Source organism: Apteryx mantelli, chromosome 18 (assembly GCF_036417845.1).
Source record: "Apteryx mantelli isolate bAptMan1 chromosome 18, bAptMan1.hap1, whole genome shotgun sequence".
In the NCBI taxonomy this organism is placed as follows: Eukaryota; Metazoa; Chordata; class Aves; order Apterygiformes; family Apterygidae; genus Apteryx; species Apteryx mantelli.
Window position 1 is genome coordinate 8,935,190 of NC_089995.1, and position 25,936 is coordinate 8,961,125.

Below are 25,936 nucleotides of genomic sequence, written 5' to 3' on the forward strand. Positions count from 1 at the left end.
GAGAGAAAATAAACCAGTGCTCTTCTACCGTCTTTTTTGGCTTCAGAGGACCAGACAGATCTATATGAAATAATCATAAGTGTCATGGAAAATCAACAGGAAGAAAGTATTTTGCTCTTCAGTCATTTCATTTATTTCCCTCCTGTTCTTTATTATCAGATGGTAAAGTTAAAAATAAAATGGTATTTTTTCAGGGTGTAGAGCTCAACTACAGACCTTACTGCTACAGCCATATTGTAGATACTAATTTTCATGGGCTCAGAAAGTATTTTATATAGTCTTATAGAAGAGAAGTCCAACTACTGGGAAACTCGGTCCTTCTGAACTAGGAAATGCCTGAGCTGTAGCCTGTGAAGTTTAAGAGTATGCTGGAAGAGAATCATACCTGTCCCTTGTTCTTTCTAGGCATTCCTACTGGCTTTCGTTGGAGAGTGAATACTGGGCTAGGTAAGTCTTCTGTTTGACTTAATTGTCCAGGACTACTTTGATTTATAAGATGTGATCCAGAGAAAATTGATTTTTTTCAGGGGTTGGGAGAAGGGAGGAAATAGTTATCTTTATTTTACTAAGGGAATTGAATTTTCTTATGTTGTATATTAGTATTGTATATAGTCTGCTCTGCTCTACCTCCCCAAATTTGAGGAAATCCATGGTATGACTTGACTTCAGTATGTATGATAATATCTAATGCTAATAGGCTTTTGGAGGTACTTGGGCCTTTAAAGGATGTTACTTTTAAAAGTTGTGGGATGGAGTGATAGCATCTTTCTGTGTATATATTTACCTTTAGTTCTTAATCCTCCATACCGCTGATACTTGAGTTTTCCTATTCCTGAAGTAACCAATGAACAGTCCTTTTGAAACAGTAGTAATGAAACAGAATTTCTTAATTGAAGCTGTTTAGGGCCCAGAGTGGATATGACGCTAATCATCAGTTTTTAGTACTGATTTTTGCCATAACTTGGGGGGTAACCAAAATATAATTTAGCCTTCAGTATTCAAATAGATTAATATGCCAAGCTATACACCTATTGCTGGAGTGTGAACACTTGCTCGTCTGGACATCCCTTTCAGTGGGATTTTGGCCTCAGAAAAGGAGGCACCTCGTCTTCAGAGTAGTCTCTAATAGTAAGATCAGCCTCCTTGCTCCACAATTTAGCAAGGTGCCCTATAATAAAATTCAGGTGAGCTGGCTTGGTCAGAAGAAGGGAAGGTTAGAGCAAAATGAGAAAAGCAAAGGGAGATAGTGAAAGAAAAAGCTTTGAAGAATGATCTCTTCTAAGCACAGAAAAGATTACTTGAAGTGTTTTGTTTCAGATAGTTCTGCTAGTTTAAATGTTAAATGTTCCTAAGCAATGATTTGCAGACAGATGCCATGCTGAGGTAAAATAATATGTCGTGGAGAGAAATAATAAATAACTTCTGCTCTTGACTGGATGGAGGCACATGACTAAGCATGTTAGTCATAAATCTACTTGGAATGAAAAAAATAAATTACAGTGTTTATAGTCTGAAAAACAAAATTAATGATATCAGATTTAAGATTTGTATGCTCTCTGCTTTTCTTGTATTTCCCCATGCTATGCTGTGTATATCCTGTTATTGTATGTATACTGTTTTTCATAGGCTTAGTCTCTGTGAAAGTTTAACAAAGTAAGCTTCCTACTAGTGGGAACCCAAGTGTAACTAAGGTTTTGTAGCTTTCTGAATTGTTAGCGTACTGTTAACAACTCACTGAAACACTAAAAAACACAATTAACAAAATTAACAAAACACTAAAAGCCCATACAGTGGGCTTTAAAAAGAAGATATTAAAGCTATGCTGTACCTAGAGACAGTGTTATCAATTTTTCTACTACATCTAATTTTGACAGAGCCCAAGAGTATAAGATTCTGACAGCAGTGTGCCTAAACATAATTTCCCTTTCTTAAAAATTAAGAATTCCATGTAGAAATGATGTACTGTAATAGAGGGTCACTTATCTGGGCATACGTATTACGATCTTTACTGACAAGAAAACACATGGAATCAGCTGCATTGTATAGGTGGTATATTCCTGTTATATGGCATAAATGCATGATGGCTGCTAATTGATTAGTTACCATGTTGGAAATGCTTACCAGCTGCTAATACACATCTCTTGGGAACAGAGGTGTGGCTGGATACTGGCTTTAAAGCTTAGCATCAAGTTAGACTTTGAATTAAACTGCAAAATGACCTGAAAGCCTGGAAAAAGAGAACATGATTTGTTTAAATTATGGTGGATGCATATTGGCTCTCTTATCAGCAGACAAATGCTGAAACAGTGGTTGCCCAGCTCAGGGTTTTATTTGAATGTAAGATACAATTCGGTTGGTCTACTTGTATGGGAACTAAAGAGACAGTGAATAAAAAAAATAACAACTCCATCCTGGTGTTTCCTCCAGTGCAGTTTATAAAAATACATAAAATTGCTTCCTAATGTTGTAAAACTACACAACTATTTAGCCATTTATCTACAAACAAGGAAGCAACTGGATCTGGAACAAAACATTACAGATGTGTTTGGCACTTGAAGGGGAAGGATGTGATCCATTCTTCCGTCTTTGGCAGTCAGTGGCCTCTTGTACTAACTTCCAGTATGGCTGCACATCTTCCTAAAATTATTTGGAATTTCTATGCTAATAATGATATTTTCATTTTGGATAATTCTTCAGATAAACATCAGTGTTTGAGAAGCGCTGTTTGTATAAAAACTTTCGTGAGCAAAACTTTTTTTAATGGGTAAGTAGCTATTATAAATATGCCTGCTGTAGGAATCCTAAGGAGCTTAGTGTCAGACTTGTAAAGTGTTTTTTTAATGAAAGTGAAGGTTTTGTTTCCTTAATAGAACATTAGAAAAACTAGAAGCATAAGGCTTTGTGCAATGGAAGTTCTTGGTGAACAGTAGAAATGCTTGGACAAAAATATCAACAATGCGTTGTGAGCTTCATTCAAAAGCATGCTGCTTTTTCTCTTAAATAAATAATAAAAAAAAATCCTTGGTAAGCATTTGTGTTGAGGTAAGGAATATATACTTTGTGTCCAGTGAAGATGGGAGTATTAATGGATATATGCAAAATGTAAAGGAAAAAAAAAAGGTCCAGGAGATTAATAAAACATGGCTTGTTTGTTTTTGTTATTGATTTAATGTGGTGACAGAATGTTGAAAGTAAGGCAGAGTAGTGTTATTTATAACATACCCTATTATCTTAAACCCATTGACTAATGGTAGCAATTTATCATTAGGCTGCAGTACATAATTCTCTGATGGTATTGTGCTTATTCTAATGTTACACTGAAAATCACAGGAAATGATTCTAGCATCAATCCAAACCCTGCTAACAAAGTTAGAGCAGGTTGCTCAAGGCTTTGTTCTGTCAAGTTCTGAAAGTCTCTTAGGATGGAGATTACACAGGCTATCTGGAACCAATTCCAGTACTCAGACGCTCTTTGCAAATTGAAATTTCCCTTGTTGCTGGTTGTGAACACGGCCTCTTGCCCTCTTGTTGTAGGCCTCAGAGGAGAGTCTGTGGCTCCCTGCCCTATAACATACCCTCCTTTACATGCAGTTTTCCATAGTTTGTATAGCATTGAACAAAGACACCAGCCTTTCTTTCTTTCTCTTATTTTTCCATTTCAGCTTAGTTTTTAAAGAATTGATCCCTGAAATCTAAGATTTCACTGTAACAATGACATGCAAAGCAATGCTACAGCTTTCAATTTTGCTTAGTAACTTTTAGCAGATGCTCTGTGTAATAACCATGGGTACACAAAGGATGGGGAATATTTGAAATATAACAAGATAACCTGCGTGTAGTATGGCGGGACAAATAATTATTCTAGTTTGAGAATGATCCTGTTTTGGCATTATTTTGCAGTTTAGTTGAAAGTAGGCTGGTAAACTCTAGTAATTCGAAAAATGCAATGTAGTAAAACATACAAAAACAAGTAGAGGAAAAGAGGAAGGGTGGGTTGTTTGTTTTCAGCTGATGAAATTCAGATTTTGAATACTAAGTGTAAGCGTTCAACTAAACAAAGGCCTCTACCATAAGTGTACTGTACCTGTGCACACTGAAATTTAATCATAGGGATATTTTGATTACAGCATTGAGCTAGGAACATCTCCATATTTCAAGGTCAAATCATGTTTTAGAAATGTCATGTTTTGCATTAAGTAGCTCTACTTTCCAGTCTTTACAATGGAACAAATATGTGAGCCCTGATAGCGTGCATGGAAAACTTAACTATTTTTGGTTTCATTTCTTCAGTAACTTCCTTGCTTTTATTCTCTAATCTTGTGCTCCCTCTTCAAGCTTCAGAGTTTAGTTATGGGCCAAAATGCGAGATAACTTTGTTAACATGCATTTTATTGTTATTCAGTTGGAGGATAGCAAGATCTAATTTCAAAAGCAAGGGGAATATTTTTTTTAAGCTATTTTAGTAACCTGATGAAGAGAAATACCAAGGAGAATTCTTGCAAGCACTCTAATGCATCAGGCATCTAACTACCATTGAGGTCAATTTGTCTGACTCTGCATATGTAATCTGAAAACTCCTACTAGATAGCTACAGGGGGGACCCTGCCTCCCCACAGCACCCAAAGACTTTTTCAAAATATGAATCTAGGGTTTTTTCCTTTTCAGCTGTGGATTTACTAACTACAGTTCAATATTTTCTTTATTTAAGCAAAGTGAGAATTTCACATTTTAAAATGGTAATGTATGCAGAATCACAGAATGGTTGAGATTGGAAGGGACCTCTGGAGATGGTTTAAGTCCAACCCCCCTGCTCAAGCAGGGTCACCTAGAGCATGTTGCACAGGATCGCGTCCAGGCGTGTTTTGAATATCTCCAGAGAAGGAGACTCTACAGCCTCTTTGGGCAACCTGTTCCAGTGCTCTGTCACCCTCACTGTAAAGAAGTTTTTCCTCATATTCAGATGGAATTGTCTGTGTTTCAGTTTGTGCCTGCTGCCTCTTGTCCTGTTGCTGGGCACCACTGAAAATAGTCTGGCTCCATCCTCTTGACACCCTCCCTTTAGATATTTGTAAACATTGATAAGATCTCCTCTCAGTCCTCTCTTCTCCAGGCTAAACAGGCCCAGCTTTCTCAGCCTTTCCCCATAAGGGAGATGCTCCAGTTCCCTAATCATCTTTGTAGCCCTTCGCTGGACTTGCTCCAGTAGTGCCACATCCCTCTTGTACTGGGGAGCCAGAACTGGACACAGGACTCCAGATGTGGCCTCACCATGGCTGAGTAGAGGGGGAGAATCACCTCCCTCGACCTGCTGGCAACACTCTTCCTGATGCACCCCAGGAGACCATTGGCCTTCTTGGCCACAAGGGCACATTGCTGCCTCATGCTTAACTTGGTGTCCACCAGCACTCCCAGGTCCTTCTCGGCAGAGCTGCTTTCCAGCAGGTCAACCCCCAACCTGTACTGGTGCATGGGGTTATTCCTCCCCAGGTGCAGGACCCTGCACTTGCCTTTGTTGAACTTCATGAGGTTCCTCTCTGCCCACCTCTCCAGCCTGTCCAGGTCTCTCTGAACGGCAGCACAGCCCTCTGGGGTATCAGCCACTCCTCCCAGTTTTGTATCGTCAGCAAACTTGCTGAGGGTGCACTCTGTCCCTTCATCCAGGTCATTGATGAATACACTGAACAAGAATTTTGACTAAAATGAGCTGCTTTACAGTGTTGAATAATATATTTACTGACATTAATTGTATAACTTAGTTCTTGTGTAAACACGTGAATAAATGTCTGTATGTATTGCATCTGCTGACTAGCAAAATGTGCCTAAGGCAAGACAACGTGATTTATGGATTATATTTCCTTCCAGCTTGTGTGCCCCCCCAACCCTGCCTCCAACCCTTATTGGCTGGTGTAAAGATTTCCAACTGTTAAATCAGTGATTTAAATGCCAGTTTAAAAATGTGCTCTGAGTGAATATCCTTTATCAGAAGTTGGGAGCTGTCATAATTAGGACTGTATTTTTTACATCTGTCTTGTTTACTCTTTATATATATTAAAAAAAAAAAAAAAAAAGGTTCTAAGCTGAGTGTCACTGAAACTCCCTATGTACCCAAGCTGGGCAAAGGCCAGGTTAGGGTTCAAGTCCCTGACGGAGCTCAGTTGGCTGTTATTAGGCCAATGTCTATCACTGTATGGTAAAGAAAGCAGGGTTACTTTGCTGAGATAGTAATGCACCTTGGAGATGATACAACAGATGCAACTAAATCTATAGAAGGCTTTTTTGTACACTGATGTGTGACAGTCCCTCGTACTGCCTGATAGGCAGTGACCCAGCAGTGCGTGCTGGGCTAGGTATGCGCAACGAGGGCTGAAGAAAGAAGGCTTAGAGTTAGGATTGACAATACTATTTTAAGTTTTTTGAATGACCTCCCAAACTTAATATTTTGAATGTAACTTTGTAGGGTTTTAAAAAGCACATGGAAAACATACAGTTTGCTCTAATGAAGTTTCTGCTCTGTATGCCAGCAAGGTTGTCATCTGGACTCTGCAGCGAGGCTTCATAGCCCTTTGGCTGCGGGACCGGGCTTGCCTTCTCCAGGGGCTTGATACCACTTTGGCTGCGGGACCGGGCCCGCCTTCTCCGGGGGCTTGATACCACTTTGGCTGCAGGACCGGACCCGCCTTCTCTGGGGGCTCGATACCACTTTGGCTGCAGGACCGGGCCCGCCTTCTCCAGGGCCTAGCTGCTAGCGGGGCAGCAGAGGCTGAGCCCCCAGGCTGCTGTTTGTACTGCAGTCTCGAATTGGAGGGGGGGTCGGCCTCTGCTAATCTCTTGATCCTGCTGCAGCCTCCTCTTTCGTGGACGCTGTGGGTGGGTGGGGCAGGATAACCTAGAAAAATGTCCCTGTTTACTAGCCGCTGTGCTGCCAGGCACTTTAACTGCTTCAGAGCTGGCGCGTTACAGACAAGCTGCACTTGGTCTTTATAACACTGTGATAAAACATGTTCTGTCCTGTCAGCACAGAGGAGCTGTGCAGGGACAGAGCTTACTCAGTTAGATAAAATACTTGAGGGTTTTGGCAACTGGTTTAAAGCAAAACTGAGCATGTGCAAAGACTTTAACGGCACTAACCATCTGTGCAGATCTCTTCATTGGGGCAGCAGGATAAAGTTTAGCTTGTTCTAGGATTTGAGCATTTTCTCTTCTAAAGTTTTAAGTTCTCAGATTGCATGAAAGGTTGTATTTTGTTCAACAGAATTCTCCACTCTGTTTTCAAATGTGGCTGAACCAATTTTATTCAAGGCTTCCACCAAAAGTAATCCAGAGGGGTGTGTGTGAGACAATCATTAAAGAATGAGGACAGGCTTCCATGATGGAAAATGTTAGGCTTCTGTAACCACAGATGTAGCTGTGCCCGCATAGGTAATGATATGCTTTAGTGTATTTTTCTATTTCAGGCAAAGATGCCCACCCTAAACTAGGAATATTCTTTTTCTAATGCACAAGCTTGTAAAAATTAACTCTTTCAGCAGATCTTCCTAATTTTAGGCTAGTATGAAACTTTAGCTGCCATGTCAGGTATATCAAGACTGTTCTAAGGATGAAACATTAAATTGTGTGTGTTCATAAATAAAGACACTGGGGTCGCTTTGCTAGACAAACAGATGCCCTTGTGAAAATGCCTGTTGGTGTGTGGTTTTGAACATTTCTCAGCAATCCCTCTTTCACCCCTGCTTGGTACTCCAAACTGAAGAGTTTTACTTGCACATACAGAAAGCAAAATAATGCTCTCTTTTGTTTGGTATAGATCATATTTGCATGACCTGTAAGCTTTAATTGTGTCTGGGAATGGAAGAAACTTCATCTGTTTGGCCTCATTCACAATGCAAATGTGGCATGTTTTTAAAATAACCTTTTAAATATCTTTAGAAGTCAGCTGTGTTCACCTGTATTTTTAAACAGGTTTTGTAAACAACATGTATAGCCTTCAGAAACTGGAAAAAACACATGCTGTAGACTTCTGGAAAAAAGCTAGCATGCTTTCCTCAAATGTGTTTTTCCAAAGTGGCTTCAGAATAGGACACAGCATAGATTGGGTGGAGCCTCGGAGTCTCAGTAGGATTGAGACATGCTGTTAATTCAAGGGCAGTCTCTTATTAGCTTCATGAGCTGCATAATAAAACATACATGGCTTAAAAAAAATACATTTTCAAGGGAATTGCATGAAGTTTAGTAAAGGGCCCTCAGAATTACTCATTTTTTACAGACATGCCAGTGCATCACTGTAAATCGTTTTTGCTTGAAAACATACAGACTTAGACTTCAGTTAATAGGTTACTTATTATGTGGTGATCTAGTAAACACTTCTAAATATTACGCAAGTTTTGTAATTAGCGTATTTTTGGAGACTTGGTGTTAGAAATTGCTAGTGTCGTCTTCCCATCCCCCAGCTCTTGAGCTCAGAGGAGTCTCGTTTGCTTGCAGCTGCAGTGGTAGGCATCTTTCAGGAAGTGACCTTGGCTTGTATTAATCAAATTCAGAACACACAGAAAAGCTTCTTGGTAACATGCTGACTTGATGTAAAATTTTATAGCATCCATTTTCTTTTAAAATGAGGCCATCTTATAAAATGGGAATATATTTATGATATCTCCATTTAACAGAATTTTTTTCTAGAATGACATGGTATTTAGAGAAGGTAAAATAACAAAAACGAACTGCTGTTATTTAGAGGAAAATATGCTTTGATATATATAATTAAGTCTTAAGTTACTCTTGGCAAAACTATTTAATCTAGCTAGGCTGTGGAAATACAGCATCATTTGCCAACTTTTTTCATTGGTGTTTTACCTTTTTAAAACAGAGTAGAAAAGCTTGGTGATGAGGCATGTTCTTAATCAGCTACGATCTTTATGCCACCGCTAGCTTGGTGCATTTTAATCACTTCTCGGTAGCTGTGTTAAGCTGTTTCGCCTATTTGCATAGATTAAGAAAAGAATATACCTGTGCAAGAAATCACTGTTATTTGACCTTGCCCACCAGCTGGATAATGTTTTTTATTGGCTGCTCTTAAATTGAGTGGTTGACTATTTCTGAAGCAGCTTAGGGGAGTACTTGCATGATCTCCTTCATCCTGCCCAAAACTCTTCTGTGAATTGGGTTATAAAAGTGGAAGGTTGTTGACAGTATCTTCAGCTGGCATAGCTGTTTGTAAGAGTGTCTCTTTATAACACTAGCCTTCCTCAGGACCTACGCAGAGGGCTGGGACCAGAGTATCTTTCCATCACTACAAGGTGCTCTGAAAGCCTTTAAGGCTTTGGGGTAAGAAAATTTACCAGTTTTCAAACTGCATCTTTCTGGAGAATTAGTAATACCTGGCACCTGACTAATACTTTTTTCCCTGTAGGTTGTCATGTATATTATCTTAATCTAACATCTGGTTGGTTTCAGGGTATGGAAAATTGAGTTCTACCTTAACTGGTACCTTCAGCATAAGCCTCCTTTGCATTTTGGTGGCATACTTACTCATTTTTATTTCCTCACAACTGTATTCAGATTCTGTCAGTCTTTCTGCCCGTGTTAGAAATCTGAGTGTGTTAACATACGTGTTCTCAAACATTTCCTGACTTGACTGCTACAAGCTGCCTGTTTGGGATGCTTAATTCCATGGTGTCTTTCCTGCAAATGTATGCAATAACTTTTCATTCTCCTCAGGATCATGTCAAAGCTGCTAATCATTCACTTTTAGGTTTCTACAAAACCCTACCCCTTTCTGCTGGATTGAATATACTCTTAGATTCCCTTGCCTACTGCATTTGCTTTCATTTTTTTATACACTTCTCTTTATGCTGCCTTGTATTATATGTGTTATATATTTGTGCACTAAACAGAACTCTTTATCCACATCTTCCCTGAAATTGCTTTTAGTCCTCTTCCATAGTCTGCAAGGCCAATGAAGGGTGACTAAATCTGTTGCTATGCATGCTTAAGTGTAAAGTTAAAACCCGCTTTCCAAGATCAAGTGGATGCCAAAACATAATCATAGATTGTCATTCCCCTGTTACTCAGTACTTGCTGCCTTCAACATTTTCATAAACCATCCAGAGAATAAAGCTAGTCCCAGCCCTGATTTTGGGGGACCCCACAGCAGACTGACTCACTGAGTTAGTAGACCCTGTGATGAAACTACATTGCCAGACAGATGATATCTGGACTCTGGAAAGCTTTTGTCATAATTCTGCAGTTATGATGACTTTAAATGAGAAGTACTGTTAGAAGACAGAACCCAGAACCATTGATACAGAATGGAGGCATGTGGAGGAACCCAAATTTCTTCTACATTCTTCCTTCTAGCTCCATAGTCCTGAAATGAGTGGAGACTAAGATTTTTTTTGCATACCAAAATAAGGAAGACAGGATCTATAACAAATGTCTGCTCAGTTTTCAGAACGCTTACTCTCTTACTTTTGTGGCTAGATGTTTGCTCAAAAGGTGAGAATTTATGTACTTAACGGCATGACTGCTGCAGGAAAGCAGTTTCTATTCATGCTTAGTCATATTTGAGTGTAGAATCCTAATAGACACTAAGAACCTGGGCAGCAGAGTACAGTATTGATGCACAAGTATTATTCTGTTATCCACACTTTCATGCAGATGCCAGGTTGCCATTTAACAATATTCTCTTCACTGCCAAGAGCTCCTTAGAATGAAATATCTTAACTTACCACCAAGTAGATGGTCAAATAACTTCCTGCTACCGAGGATCTTGATCTAATGGTCCTGTGCTTCTCGGAGTGTTCCCATATGCCCTGAGCTTCCTGAATCTAGGTAACTGATTTATTTTAGCTTGCAAAGTAGTGACTTAAACTTCACTTTCACTGTGGAATTTTGGAAGTTCTTCTATTTTTGCTGGGACCTTACCTGAAACTTATATCTGAACTTCCATTTAACCAGCTAAGAACTAGTTTCTTAGCTATGGAGGGCATGCATAAACCCTTTGAAAGTTCCCTCATGACTCTGACCATGATTTTCAGTGTCGTCATATCATTGTATTCCTGTAGCCTTGTGTTTTAATGGTCAAGCTACCTTTTCAGAAGATATCTAAATGGCCACAGTGCGCTCACAGTATTGCCAATCATCATCAAGTATCAGGGCACACTTAATCTGAGTAGGAGCCATCTCCTCAGGAATGCACATTATCACACTGTGTCAATATTACATATTTTGTAAACCTGTGACAGGCATCCAGACTGGACACTGTATGTGGCAGTTCTGGAGAGCAGTGGAATCCATTAATCAAATGCACCTGAGGCTGCTCATTCCTGTCCCTTCCCTGTGCTTGTCTGCTAGCTGCTGCAGCGGTCACTCACCTTGTGTACTAGGGTTTATACTGTCCTAGTGTGTGACAATATCTTGTGTAGGCAACTGTATACTTGAGTAGTGTCTGATGGAGGGTTGTAGGTGCTACTTGTTTTCCTGTTGCAAGATGGTGAAGACCTGAAGATTTTCATGAGGAAGAACCACCGATTCAATGTCCGTCCTTCTCAGGGTGGACACAGGGTGTCTGTATGCTTTTTTCTTTCCCTTTTTAATGAAGTCAATGTCTTGAACCATCAGAGTATTATTGATGCTATGGAGACTCTGGACAGTGTTGGCAGCAGTACTCTTCGGGCTGCCCAGCCTTATGCCAAGGGCAATACTGATTCTTTTTTGTCAAGAAGGAAAGTAAATCACTTTAGATCTTGACTGCGTGTTAGGAATCCTTTCCGACAATTCTGTTCTAGTATTCTCCCCCCGCCCCTTTATCAAGGTCAGTCTTTCCTGTTTGCCGAGACAATCTCCCTGTTGTCACTTACAGTTCCATATTTCAATGCTGCTTTGATACTGCCCTGCGTCTGCCCTACTCCTGCGACGACCGACTGGGTTTTCAACTAACATGGGGGTAGGGAACCCACTTCTACGGTTCTTAAATCCCGACTCGCTCCGACATACTGCTACTGCGACGCTAAGAAGAGTGCCCGGCTGGCAGGCCGGGGCCGGGCGCCCCGCGGCGGGGCCGGGGCGGGGGCCGGGCTGCCGCCGGGGCCGGGCCGGGCCGGGCCGGGCGCTGCTCGCCGCCGGGCCGCAAGGAGTTAAGGGCCGCGCTGCGCCCGCGGTTGCCTGCAGCCTCGGCGCTCCCATTGGTTGCGGAAAGGTGAAATTGAAACCACGGTAAACTTTTGACCCTGTAGCAGTTCTTGTGGAACGCCTTCCCCTTGCCAAGAGCAGAGCTCCCCCCCTTCCTGTATGTATTCGCTGTGATCGTGCCGTGCTGCATGCAGCCTCTCCGGGGGGGGGGGGGGGGGAGTAGCAGAGAACAAGCACAAGCAAGTAGCTGGCGTGTTCAACTAACGGTAAAGCTGGGAAATATCTTGCTACTAATGCCAGCGATCTTTTAAAACTCTGATCAGTAAACAAGTAGGAATCCGTTTTTCAACTTCCAAGATGGTTTCTGTGTGGTTAAAAAAAGCCCAAATTGATGCTGACTATCACGGCTAATTAGAAACTAGGGAAGGGAGGATGAGTCATCAGGCGCACTGGCACGCCGGCTGCAGTGAGCCCTGCCTCTTAATAAAGGGACTTGGGCTTTGAATTGTGAGATTGCGATGGCTTCTTACTAAAATCTTAGGTAGGAGTGTTCTCTCTACTACTGATTAGTTCACAAGTTGCTGTGTTAAATACGCTTTTACCTCTCGGACTTCTTTTTTCTGTACTGTTTTTCTGTTCCTGTATATCTTCCTTAAGTAAAGGAACGTATTTGTGCAGTCTGGGAAACGAGCAGCGCCAGCTCAACTTAATCCACAACTTGCAAAGTGTAGCAGGCTTATGGTAGCCATGTTACTGTACAATTTTTTTATTGGGGTAGGGTGACTGCAACAAATTCTGGAGCCCATTACAGTGCAAGTCAGTTCCATGCTGCACAGATTCTGGCCCTAAAAAAATCCAAATATCTGTGGTCAAGAACATTCACCTTCCCTCTGTGGCTTTGCCAAACCAGACGAATTAAAGCAGCATTACGTTTTCAATGAAGTATGAATATAAGGTTTAGTTAATTCGTGTTTCTTGCCCCTTAAACATGTCTGTCTTTTTACTGACAAAAGAATAGCTGACTTGGTTACTTCACTGCATCAGCTGCCATCTCCCCCTCCCCCTCGCAGCACAGGTATTAGCCTGCTATTCGTCCTGCAGCATTAAGCTTACTGAATGTTAAGTGCCACTTAATCAAGGAATCACTCAGCACCTTACTTAGAGATAACATTCAAAACTCTTCCTTGACAAAGAAACTTGACTCTTGACTACTTCAGGCTGCTGTTTTCACCTCTCTAGTGGCTTGTTCTTGCAAATAGCTTTGTCAGATTTATATAGCCTGTTCATTTTCCTAATGAGATTAGGGTGGGGAGGAGGCCTCAACTGCTGTGATTTGAATTTTTAAAAATGCACTTCAATGAGTAGCTCTTTCCTGGTTAAGAAGTGTTTAATTTACAGCAGTGTTAGCGTAGTGGGACAAGATGGTGAGGGTTTGGTGTTGGCCTCTTGTTCTTGCTACGGTTTTATCTGGGAGCTGAGGAGGGAGTCTCCTGAAGCACTGCCAGCCGCATCGAGGGAACAATGAGCATGATATGATTAATAGCAGATCCCCTGCCCCCCCTTGTGCGCAGTTCTCCTTGCAACAGCAAAAGAAACACGCGCTTGTGATGATAGTTGGTGGCCTCGCTGTTTGTTCCCGTTAGTGTTCCCAAGCAGCAGCTATTACATACTTTATTTTTCCCTGCTCCCTGTCATTCTTTGTTCTGTCTTCACTGCGCTTGTGTGCGTATTGTCTGTCCCTCATTGTCCCTCTCATGGCGGTTCGTCTGCCTTCCCAATGGAGCTGCACCGAAGCAACAAATCATACTGCTATCACGGTGAGATGAAATAAATACTTTTCTAAAGGAAAGAAGAGTGGTCGAGTAACAACTATTAGGAACTAAGAATCACCTGCAGACTCCATTATTTAACTGTCATTTAAATGTCCCTATGTCAAAGGTTTCTCTTGTACAGTTGCATGATTGCATTGTGGTAGCATTAGTTGCACGTGCATTTTGGTATTGATCTTTGTGAATTATTCTTCTAAAAGTTTAACTGCTCATATGCTAGAAATGGGCAATCTCTGAACACATTACTGTGTATGCCAGCATTAGGGTAGGGAACTGGCAAAAAGTGAACCCTGACTCTGAAACTAAGGAAACACAAACTTCACTAGGCTTGTAAATTCTGTAACTTTAAAGTATCATTTTTTCGGGAGAGTGGGAATTGGCTGATTTATGGCTTTTGAAGATTATTATTAACAACTAACTGTTCAACATGCAAAAATGAGTAGTGCAACCTTTATTTCTAATAAAAATAGCCTGAATGGCTATTGTTGGTGCATTTTGTAACCTAAAAGCCCAGAATGAGCAGTCACAAACTGAAAATAAACTACTGAGCTCTATGCTGTTCCACTCTGTTTATTCAGGGTAGACTTTGAGGTTGGTTGCATCTCTTCACTTTCCTCGTGCTAATTGCCAGCTGCTTTGGAGGCTGCAAAATGTCCTTTTAGGATTCCCCCCCCCCCCCACCAAGAGTTCCAAACTGTGAGAAATTTGAAATGGGCAAGTTCATGCTGAGGTATTCTCATCTACTCTAGCCGTTGTCTGGAGTGAGCCGTTCCTCTTGTCCTGTTTTGCCAAAGGAGTGGAAGATGAGGAAGAGGAGATTCTGGAGCACAGCTGGTCAGCTGAGTACATGGCTTTATGTTTCAAAAATCGTCGTTGATACTTTGCTTCTGTAGTCTGCCTCAAAGTGTCTGCAGGCTTATTCCCCTAGGTCTCCTGGCTCTGGTCAGGTAGTCGCGTGGTAAGCCGGCTTCTGGGATGTAGTATTAAAGCTAGTCACCTCGCAGCCCTGCCTCCCCCAGATGAGTTCCTAGGTGTCAGTTCTGGCATAAATGAGATGCTGAAAAATGCAAGCCTGCAGTAGTCTACAGTCTTCTTTTCTACTACCAATGTGTTCCTGCCTTCTCTCCTTTTATTTCCTTTTCAGCTGGAGGTGAAACTTCCTATCTGCAGTCCAGGTGCTTCTCCTGTCACAGGATTCAATAAGCAGCCTTTCCCCTGCTGCTGCTTCAGTCGGCCTGCGTCCCCAGGCAGTTCTGTGGGGATCCTGCTGGGGATCTCCAGTGAAGAGTGAACTCTTGTCCCTGTGGGTCCTCTGCAGTAATGCTGGGTAGAGTTTTGGAAATGTAAATCCCTCTTTGAAGAGCTGTTAGATATGGAGACATAGCTTTTGTAGGAAATCTAATGATCAGGACTAAAGGTCTTAAAAGCACTTTCAACTAACTTTCAAATCCAGTTTTGTTCTATCCTTGGAGCAGGTTTATAACAGCAACTTCCTAAAAGACAGTGAATAAAATCAGTGTGTGTATTCTCTCACCTTCCTTGCTAGCATGGCCTTAATTTTTCTAAGTTCTCTTGCATGCCATCAGGATGTAGCAAAATGGGTAGATGCAAAACTTTTTAAGCTGTAGACATGTTGATTTCTTTAAGTGTATGCATGTGTACTTACGATCTTGTTTCTCCAGCACTAGAGTTCAGGAATCAGTGTTTTTATATATATGTTTGTATATATAGGTATGTGTGTGCATGTGCACACACAAAACTATGCAGAGCAGAGTGGTGCGATCCTAGTGAAGCAGATCTTCTCTAAATACCTGTGAACTACGTGTAGCCTTCTGCACTTGCTTGAAAAATGTGGTAAGTATAAGGATTGGTTGCTATAGCCGAAAGGATTTTATGCTTTTCTAATCTCTGTAGGTGGTATTATCTGCAGGGTTGTTGCTCCTACATGTCTCTGGGTTAATGTGCCCCAATAGGTTGTTTTAGGTAGAGATCTTCTCAGTCTCACAAACCGCAAGGAGGGTAAATCGTAGCTTTGCTGCTGACTTTTACTGAAGAGCAGAGCAGGATGTTTATTCTGCAATGTTTTGGGAAAAGTCTGCTTTATTTCTAGTATAGCTTTAAAACCTATTTTCCAGTTGTTTGTTTGTGTGGGAGTTTTGGGGCTAGAGGCAGGACCGGGTAGGATTGCTCAAAGAAATTCTACCTGCTAATGTAGAGCTGTCCTTGTCATTTACCTCCAGCTTATTTTTTTGTATTCCTGAAAGCTGCTCTTACCTATCCTAAGTGACCACCAGCACTAATTTCTCCAAGCTTCTCTTCTGATGTTTATTGAGTAAATAACACTTGTCTTGTAGGTTGATTATCAGCATAACCCATCTGGCTCTTTCTCAAAGCAGTGCATGAAATTTAAATAATAGAGAGATTGCGTCCATGAACAGATGCCAGATGGAAAACAGAAAACTGGCTGAAGTGCTCCATAACTGTTGCATTTGCCCATTTGTGGTATGTAGCCTTCTTATGATAGTCTGTTGAAGTCCAGAGCAGGAAGACTAAGACAACAAAAGGGATCAGTTTTACAGTTTGTGGAATAAAAACTTCTCCATGACATATCGCTGCACCATGCCCATTGATCACTCTCTCCAAACAGATGAATGTGAAAATGCATAGTTTTCTCCAAGATAATTAAATTAAAAGCACAATAAAATAAGTAGTCTTTACACTAGTCAACTTTCATTCTCAAAGTGAAATCAGGGAATGTCTTCCGAAGTCAAGAATCTGATGAAGACAGATAGATTCATGGCAAAAATGATAGGCCAGCAAAACCGGTAGGCCTTTGTCTTGCCAGCTCCAACAGGATATTGTAGCCGTTTGGTGATGATGCTGCGAAAATAGAGGATGAGTATTTTTCCTTTTGGATGTTGCCGCTTAAACATACTCCTGTTTTGAGCAGTGGAACAGAGAACTGTAAACATTCCTTTATAATAAATCTCAAGGCTATGATGTGATAGAGAATAGGAAAATTAGCTATGCTTATTTACATTTTTTTCTAGCTGTAGGCTCTGTCTGTCCTATGGAGAAAAAAGGGCCATGTGTACTGAAGATGGAAAATTATGAAAAGAAGTTTGTTTTACTTTCAAGAAGGATTTCTTATGTCTCACAGTAGGAGAAATAATTTTGCTTTTCATTCAATGCTTATTTAACATAAATATAAATGGAGAGGGCAGAACTGAATTATCTTGGCTATGCAAGTAGAGGAGGAGGAAGAAGGGGAACTGCAAGCTCTATGTTGGTCTCGGTATCCTTTTTAATTTATCTATGATTGTCATTGTTCACAGAAAAAAAACTTGTGTAAATAGTGTCATTTCCCATGTTATGTTGGTGGTAATGTCAAGAATTCTGAATTAATACTTTTAAATGGTATATGGCAAATATATTGATAACTTTATGCTTCCTTTTCACTTTTCCACTTTCTAATATTCATTAGGTGATTTGTTGTTTCAAAAGCTGTCATTCCCTTTCTCCTCCCTCCAATACTGTTAAAAGTAGGAAAGGTTGCTTTGTTTTGGACTTCTTTCTTTTTTCATTTGCCTCTTTACAACCTATGTAATGTTCTCCTGGGTCCTGTGTCAACTTCACCAGTTCGTTGTAGTGACAGTATTTGAATTGAAGATTTCAATCAGTAAGGCACCTACTTTAAAATATCCTAAAATTGAAAGTGAAGAAAATTCAGATCAGCATGGAACTTCCTTAAATCTGCTGTAAGAGGCAGAAAAAAATGTTTGGAGAGAATAAGAGTCTTATGTTTGCAGGGGGACAGTGGGGGAATCCTGTTAAATGAAAGTCAATACATTTAAAATTGATAAAGAAGAAAAAAATTCACCTATAAACTTAGGCACATTATATTAGACAAGTTAATATCTTTAAAAGTATTTTGCATTTTTTGGATAGGAGAATATTTATAGCTGTAGTTAGTAGAACTTATATTTAAAGGATATTCTGCGGTATATATTAGTTTGCTACTAATTCCCAGAAGCTAAACCCCCCTTTGGTAGACTTGTTTGCCTCCTCACCCTTTTTCAGTACTGAGGAGTACTGCACCTCTGCTATCACATGGCATGATAAATCCTCGACCTTATGGCAAACAGCTGTTGATAATCAACACACTAGTGGTAGAAACACTGCCTTTATATTAAGGAAATACCCCTTCTCTTTTCCTTTTCTGTTACTTTATGGGCATGTAATATTGAATGTTAATTAGGTGTCTTTAGAAGCCCTTTCTGGTCTTTCTGAAAGTAAAGCACTCTGAAGTTGCAATTTTCTTTGTTGCTTGCTTTGACTGTCTGTCAAAGCATGATTAGTATTGTTCCATGGAGCTTTTTTTTAGTAGTGTACCATTCGTGATCTCTTCATAGCCTGCCTCAGTCAAAGGTTTCACAGAGGTGCAGGGACAGCCTTTGAGAAACTTAGAAGGCTGCTAGTCGTTCCTTGGCTCAGAAAGTTAGGAAGATGCTGGCTTGCTTGGCTGTAAAAGCAAAATTAGTTTTTGCTTTTAGAAAACTTAATTTGGTGTATTTAAAGTACAGTCATTAAAAAAAAAAATCAGCCATCTTCTTGAGGAGTGAAAGAGAAAGGATTTAGTGGTTTTTAAGGTGTTTTTTTTTTTTTTTTTTTTTGTCCTGTAAGCTAGCAGACCTAAGATGGTCTTTTGTTGGTATCTTAGGATCTCCGATGGGTAACTGAAGAACTTCTGCCCTGCTTGTGCTGCATGGCAGCTGTTTGCCAATGCAGAACCACTGCAGTTTGCAGAACCGTATTTTAAGAGCCCACTTTCATTGTGCTTAAAATGCTCTGCTGTGATGGGTGTCACCTGAGCAGCTTCGGAGGAAACCACAGTGACTAGCTGCCATGTGGGCACAGCAGGGAGGAAGCCCTAATCTCCGCAGTTGCCCAAAGGTGATAGATAACATATCCCTTCTCGGAGTCAGAGTTCTTCTGCAAAGATCCTAGAATTTGAAAGAACCTCTCGATCTAGGAAAGATGTGTAATTTCTAAAGCAGTAAAAGTAACTATTTGGTGTTTACTGCAAAATGCCAGGACTCGTGGCTCTTTCATAATCCAGAGCTATGGTATCATTTACAAATAGTGGAATTTTAACTCTTTCATTACAGGTGGATGAAGGTTACCTCTCCTCCAAACTAAATTTCACTTTGGTTTTAAGATCAAAAGATTTTGGGAAGGAAATCATCTAGCAGTCTTCATAAAAATTGTGAGGACAAGGGGAAAATTAGAGAATATCATTTAAAGACTAAGCAAAATTTCTAAAATTTCTCAGTGAAGTGTTTGTATGTCTTCTGTAATGTTTTAAGGCTTCAAACTAGAGCTGTTATGGCTGACATGAATGAACTGTTTTCAGCTTCACTGGCTATTTTTGCTGGTCAATGGTAGGTACACTGTGATACTTAATCTGACATTTTTTTGTCATTCTTAGTACCTATCCCTTCCTTTTTTTGTATACCTACATACACTAATATGTGGATATATTTAATAATCTGTCTCTTTGAAAGTAGCTGTTTTGAAACGTTGGTATGAGGATTATAGCATTAAGAAATATGTAATGTTGATACTGATTCATTTTAAGCAGAGCACACAAACATTGCTCTTGAGAACCGTACATCATCTTGGTGGTATTAATAGTTCATCTATTTTAGGTTGCAGCCTTTTCATTAGGGCTTCTGCCTTGGTTGGTCAGTTCTAGTATCACATCGCCAATGCTGGTGTCAGGGCAGTTGCAATGAGTGCTGTAAACCAAATGCGGAAGGGGAAATTTTCATACTTTGCTGTTCTTTATGCTATAAAAATCTGAAGAGCCTTTGTATACAGCTGAAACTCCAGTGTTTGCTCTGATTAGTGCTTGTAATGACCTTCTTGGTCAAGGGATGTCATTTTGATATTTACATTGCTACAGATACTGCAACTTTTGTAGTAAGTCTAATTGGTAAATTGCCACTGTTTTCAGCAACTGTTGTTTGATTTCTGCAACAGTGACGTTCAATGTGAAAGAAAATTTAGATTACTTATTACAGCTATAAATAAGTGGTCAGTTCTCCGTGTCATATTTAAATAAAAATTGTGAATACTGTGGGACACAGATAACTGTTTTTATTAGGTTATTGTTGATGTTCTTACAAAACATCAAATAGACTGGAATAATGAGTTTAAATAGAAATTATTCAAATTTAGACATCAGGTTCAACATAGATCATAGTACGAGAACATACAGCTGAGCAAACAGATAGTTAAACTTTTTTTTTTTTTTTTTGGCTCTGTGTGCTGTGTCTACAGCTATGTTTCTAAATAGCCTGGGAAATAACCAGTTCTAAATAAAATTTAGGTCTCCTGATAGGACAAAACATATTTACTGCATCTTTCCTTTTATGTTAATAAGAATATTCAGATAAGAGATCTTTTTTTCCTACTGAAGATAAAATTTTGAATAAATATTACTTTTGGCCTAAGTAATTCTACTGGAGCTGATGACAGAATTCTCACTGAATTCAAATGAAGCCATGTTAGACCAATGGTAAGTGCTTTTGAAAATCCCAGCAGAAGTATATTAAGTTTCAGGTGATCAAAATACTTATATAAGTACAGAGGTGGAAAGTGCTTGATACAACACACGTACTTTATGATCTCTCAACACACCGAGCTTTTGACCTGCTCAGGAAAATGAGCTTGACACTTTTATTAAAAATTCACAAAAGACTATCATAGTGCTTTAGATGTACCTGCAGAAAAAGAAACCTCCTTGTTAACATGATAGTCACAGTGAAACCTTTTCAAGTACATTAGTACCAAGCCACTGCCTGGCTTGATAACGGTAGCTGAGTGATCATTTTTCATATACACGAAATGATAAATTGAATCTGGTTTCGGATGGGGGAGCTGGAGAACCAGTGGGTCTTAGTTGGATTGCACTGTAAATAGGAATAATTGACCTATTTATATCACATTTGAAAGTAACATTTCCTAATGGTAAGCTCTGACAATCTGATCCCCACCACAACCTTTTTTATACAATTAGTGTTCCAATACTGTGCTCGCTGCAATGCACCTCGGCTAATTCTGCAAGATACAGCTAGCATTTTATAAGGAGAGGGCAGGAAATGTTTAAGTTCGTGCTGCTGAACAAGACCTTATTGGAAGAAGTTTTATTCAAGGTTGCTATAATCAAGTCCACAAAAAAGAAAATTTTTTTAAAGCTTATTTTGCTCTTGAATTTTTGAACACTGTAGTTAACATCTTTCTTTAAGCTGTGACAACTTCCTCTATTTTGGTATGCCAGTCTCATACTCATCCACCCAGGAGAGAAAGTGACTGTATTTTTATGTAAATTGTAAAAATTCATTGTAAAAAAAAAAAAGGGAAAAAAAAGAACAAAGAAAGAAAAGAAACACAGAAATTGGCAGTGGAAATAAGAAAAAGTTTTTTCCTCTTACTTTTTTTTTTGATTAGGTTTCATGTTGGATGTGTCTGCTTTGCTAGAATATGTGTATTAGAGTGTAATATGTAACTTTTACCAGAGATTTTGAAAATACTTCCATTAGTAACAGTGTGATGATTTTATCCATGTAGTGTTACCCTGTTTTCATGTTTTAAAATTTTAACTTCCAAACTTTTGACCTTGGGTAGATGTTGCCATGTATAATGCATTATATTCAGCTGGGGAAGTAAAAATTGCATTTTTCTGGGCTCTGATTTGTGGGAAAAAATAGTGTGTATTGGGCTGCATTGCCTGACAACTGATATTTATCAAGGGGAACAGGAGCTTTACAAGAGTAAAACAAATTTTTAAGCAACTTTCAAAGCTTTGCATGTATACACATGTTCAGCATATGTCTTGCAACTTTGAACATTTTGTTTGGAAAATATTAACTGTCATGCAGATGAATCCAAAATATAAACCTGTAACGATTTTTTGCATAGAGAATTTAGTAAAAGCATTAACATTATGTAAACTGGCACTATAATGTAAACCCTGTAAGAGTAAAATTAAACGTTTAAAGCTGAAAAATATCTTATTGCTAGCAAATGTTTTAGTGAACTTCAGAAGTGGACCAGTAAAGTGTTTGTACTTTCAATACACTGGATTGTTTTGAATGTATGATACTGTTTCATAAGCATACAGTTCCTAGAAAGCATGGAATTAAATACAGTAAAAATACTATTTCTTATTAGAATAAAATGCTAAAGGTTCTATTTAAAAACTTTAAAAAGTGGAGACGAATTTTCTTTCAATAATGAACAAACTGATTAAATAGCCATTTTGATATCTTTGCAAACAGTTAGTATACATTTGCTAAATAACAAAAAACTTGTTCTACTTGCTTCAAATGCCTTAAAGAATGATGTGATTGTCTTAAATGTTCAAAACTATGTAATTATTCTTGCTTAATAATCCCCTGAAAGTTATCTGAAAGTAATAATTATTTTCATATTTAAAAACATTTCTGTTAGTCTAAATAGTATGCTGGACTATTTTTAGTCTCATAGTTTCCTGTTACTGCAGTAACTCAGTATATTGATAAACAGATCACACTGGTCTGCTGCCAGGTAACTTGAAATGGTATGTGACTCCTAAAGATAAAATGCAAGAGTATGGTTGTGATCCTCATCTTCTTAAATTCTGATCAACAGTATGAGGTACATTTTTCTCCTTAATATCTTACTAATGTCCATGCTAAATACTGACTAAGTTTGTCACTTGCAGATGAAAGTTGTTGCAGGTGACCTAAGAAATGATTTTTTTTTTCTTCCTTAAATAATATCCAGATTGCTAACGTCAAAAGATGAATTAAACCTTATTGTAGGGCTGTACTAATAAGGGTGTTGGAAAAAAAGTTAAGAAAATGTGTAATTAAGTATTTTCTAAGGTCTTTTTTAGGGTCATAACTAGAAATTGTATTCAATTAATGATTCTATTGCAGCTTGTAAGGACTAATGATCAGAATCATTGAGACCATAACAATGAATGGAGTTATGCTGAAGAAATTAAACTGCTTCTGATTTTATACTACTACTTTCTTCTTTTCCTAAACTTTCTATAGAGTATTCAGTTTCCCACTGGTCTCTTGATATTAATGTTTCTTCTACTGTTAGTGTAAAGGTAGAATTGAACATGATGGCCTTTTCATCTGTTTGTTTTCATGAACTATTAAAAATTCATAATAGTTACTTGAAATCTGAGATGTTCATACCAATATTGTAAGTAATATTGAACTTTTTTCACTGTGTGTTTCCCTAACAAAAGACTTAATTAACATCCGTCCTGCTTTTCAGTCGAATGTAATTTTCTCTTTAAAATAGACAAGATATATTTTCTTTCTCTCCCTCCATCTGTAGAACAATCTCAGTTTCTTTGGTTTCTTTAGTTCTTCTGTCTGAGATAGAAAGAAGTCTCTTGGCTGATACACCAATCTAGATATTATCAATGAGCAGTGTTGGATTCTGACAAAATATCAAGCCACCAGGATGTTTTTGTCTTGCAATGCCAGGGCAATTGCAAACAGTATTTCACTGAGAAGTCTTCAAATCTACTTATTAGGCAGGCTGAGCGCTTCATATTAAAAATCCAGTATTATTCAATATTTATCCCCCTTGCATAAGTTCATGCTGTATGTTGCAATCTGGTTTTTAAGACAGACTTCAAAATTTCTGCCTTTGTGTCCCTAGGATTTTATGTACCTAAGACCATGCACCTTTTTGAGTTAGGAAGGGCAATCACAGTCTGAACTGTTTTGCAGAATTCCCATCCTCAGTACTCTGCTATTCTCTCTTTTAACAGAACAGGAGAGAACTGTGCAAGTTGTAGTACGAAGAAATACTTCACAAGTGCCATCATAGTTGAAGAATGGAAGTCAAGCTGGAGCTTCAGTCTTTACCAGACCAGTTTGTTAAAAATTGGAGGTTCAGGATGGGATTTCCTTGCTCCGGTTTGGCAGCCACAGGTTTTTAAACATCTGTTGATCTCAGACGCTTGTAAGAGGCAGAGCATTTCCACTGCATTTTAGTGTTGTTTTGGACTGATCTCAGCAAAAATTGTGATGGTAATTGCAGCAGCTCTTAAATTCTCCCTGTTTATTTGCTGACCTTAAGTGGACTTACTTTGGTCTGATCATTTCAAGATGTTACTAATGCATAGCCAGCTATTAAAAGTCATGCAGACAGCAAGTAAGTCAGAGTGAGATGACATTAGAAAGTGTCCCTTCCTTGGGGCTTGTTGGTCTCGAAATAATCCATAGATTTTAACTAGTGTCATTAAAAGCTTTGCAAATTCATTTAAGGCAATTAATGCATTGATTTATGACATTTTAAAATTACAAAACAAATCATAACAAGAAAAAAAGTTGACTTTATTTAGCAGCTTGAAGACCCTTGAGAACCCTAAACTGTAGTAGTAAAATTTGGTCTTGCAGACAAAATATGCTGTATTGCATGGCAGAAAATGTCTTTATGAACAGAAACAAAAAATAGTTAGAGTAGTTGTGCCAGTATTGTTGCTTTTAATTACCTGTGAATGTCTCTGTGTTACACATAATTCAGAAGATCGTTGATGTTTCATTTTTCTCTTTAGCAGTTAGTGTCCCTGGTAGGATGATGGGCTACTGGATCTGTTACAAATGTTAAATTTCTTCCTTATCAGATGTTTTCATATACTTTTATCCTGCGAAGTCTTCCTTCCATCATCACTATTCCCCCCCCTCCCCCGCCCTGTACTTATGCCCAAGAAAAACCCTCTTTTGTATGTGCACACACTTTGTTCCTGAAGAAAGCTCTTGTAAAATCTTACGTTATTTTTCTTGGGATATCTTTGGTTACTATTGCTGGAAATCTGGGTGATTTCTCATTGCAATGACAAACTGTGATTTCTTTTTTTTTTTCCAGCTAGTAAATACAATATGGTTGCAGTGAGTTGAAACTTGTCTGTCAAGCTTGTTTCTTGGCTAGGCCCATTTTTGGTTGAATTACAGTCTTTATTTCACATTTGTACCATGCAAACTGCCAAAGAAGAATAGGGGGAGTGGCGGCGGTGGAGGTAATGAGAGGAGAATAACTCTAACTGCTTGATACTATCAGGTTCGTCTGACATTGGTCTTGAAAATGCAAGAGGAATGTGTTAGTGGGTAGAAAAATTGGTGGTGGTCTGTTCAATGTAGAAAAGTTGAAACAGTTCAATTTTGTGCTGTATGTGGGAGTGAAATGTTGCTGTTAAAATGGTAGAGTCTGTGTGCCTGCACACACGCTGTGTGTCTGTGTACATCTGTATAGTCAACAACAGTGTATGTTTTGCAAGTGCTTAAAAATGGTCTTAAAAGTGAAAACCAGGTGAGAATCTTGCTTTCAAAGTTAGATTTTAGCATACTGTCTTAATTTTATGCATACTTTCTCTATGTGCTCAGGTACTTGTTGGAGGAAAATATATTTCTGCCTGTAAAATTTTTGTTCCTTTATTTTTTCTCTCCATGTGAAGTAGCTGTAGGCATCATGATACAGAACTGCGGAGGTTAAGAATGACTAGGGCTGTATAAATCCTTTGTTTTAAAAAGCGTTCGCTAGTAGCAAAAATGGGAGATAAGCTTTATTTTTATCATTGCTGGTCACTGGTATTGAACAGCAAATTCTATAGGATGGAATATGGTGACATTAGCATGCTATAATGAAATCCACTTTTGTGCTGTACTGTTGCTACAGTGATTGTCTGCAGAACTCATTTTACAATAGAGTGAAACTCTTAAACATATACTGCAGTACAGGTGCTGTATTTGCAGCGTATGTTCTCGTTTGGTTGAGTAATCTTAGATAACTTCTCTGGTTTCAAATGTATGTTAGTTCACTTACAATCAGTCTAGAAAATGGGGGAAGTGATTAGCACAGAGGTAATTTTTGAAGACCTTGGTAAGTCTGTGTGTTATTCCCTAATTAAGGAG

General features: G+C 39.0%; 1 protein-coding gene across 9 annotated transcripts in view; it reads left to right on the forward strand.

The window, feature by feature from the left end:
- NCOA3 (nuclear receptor coactivator 3) overlaps positions 1-25,936 on the forward strand; it is a 100,099-nt gene that overhangs the window by 24,528 nt on the left and 49,635 nt on the right. For 8 of the 9 annotated variants that reach the window (XM_067307526.1, XM_067307529.1, XM_067307525.1 and 5 more), the window contains exon 2: positions 406-447. The gene's annotated coding sequence lies outside the window, so the exon portion shown is untranslated. Of the gene's footprint in view, positions 1-405; positions 448-16,432; positions 16,455-25,936 lie in introns of those variants that run through there. The other variant, XM_067307531.1, reaches the window with a different exon arrangement.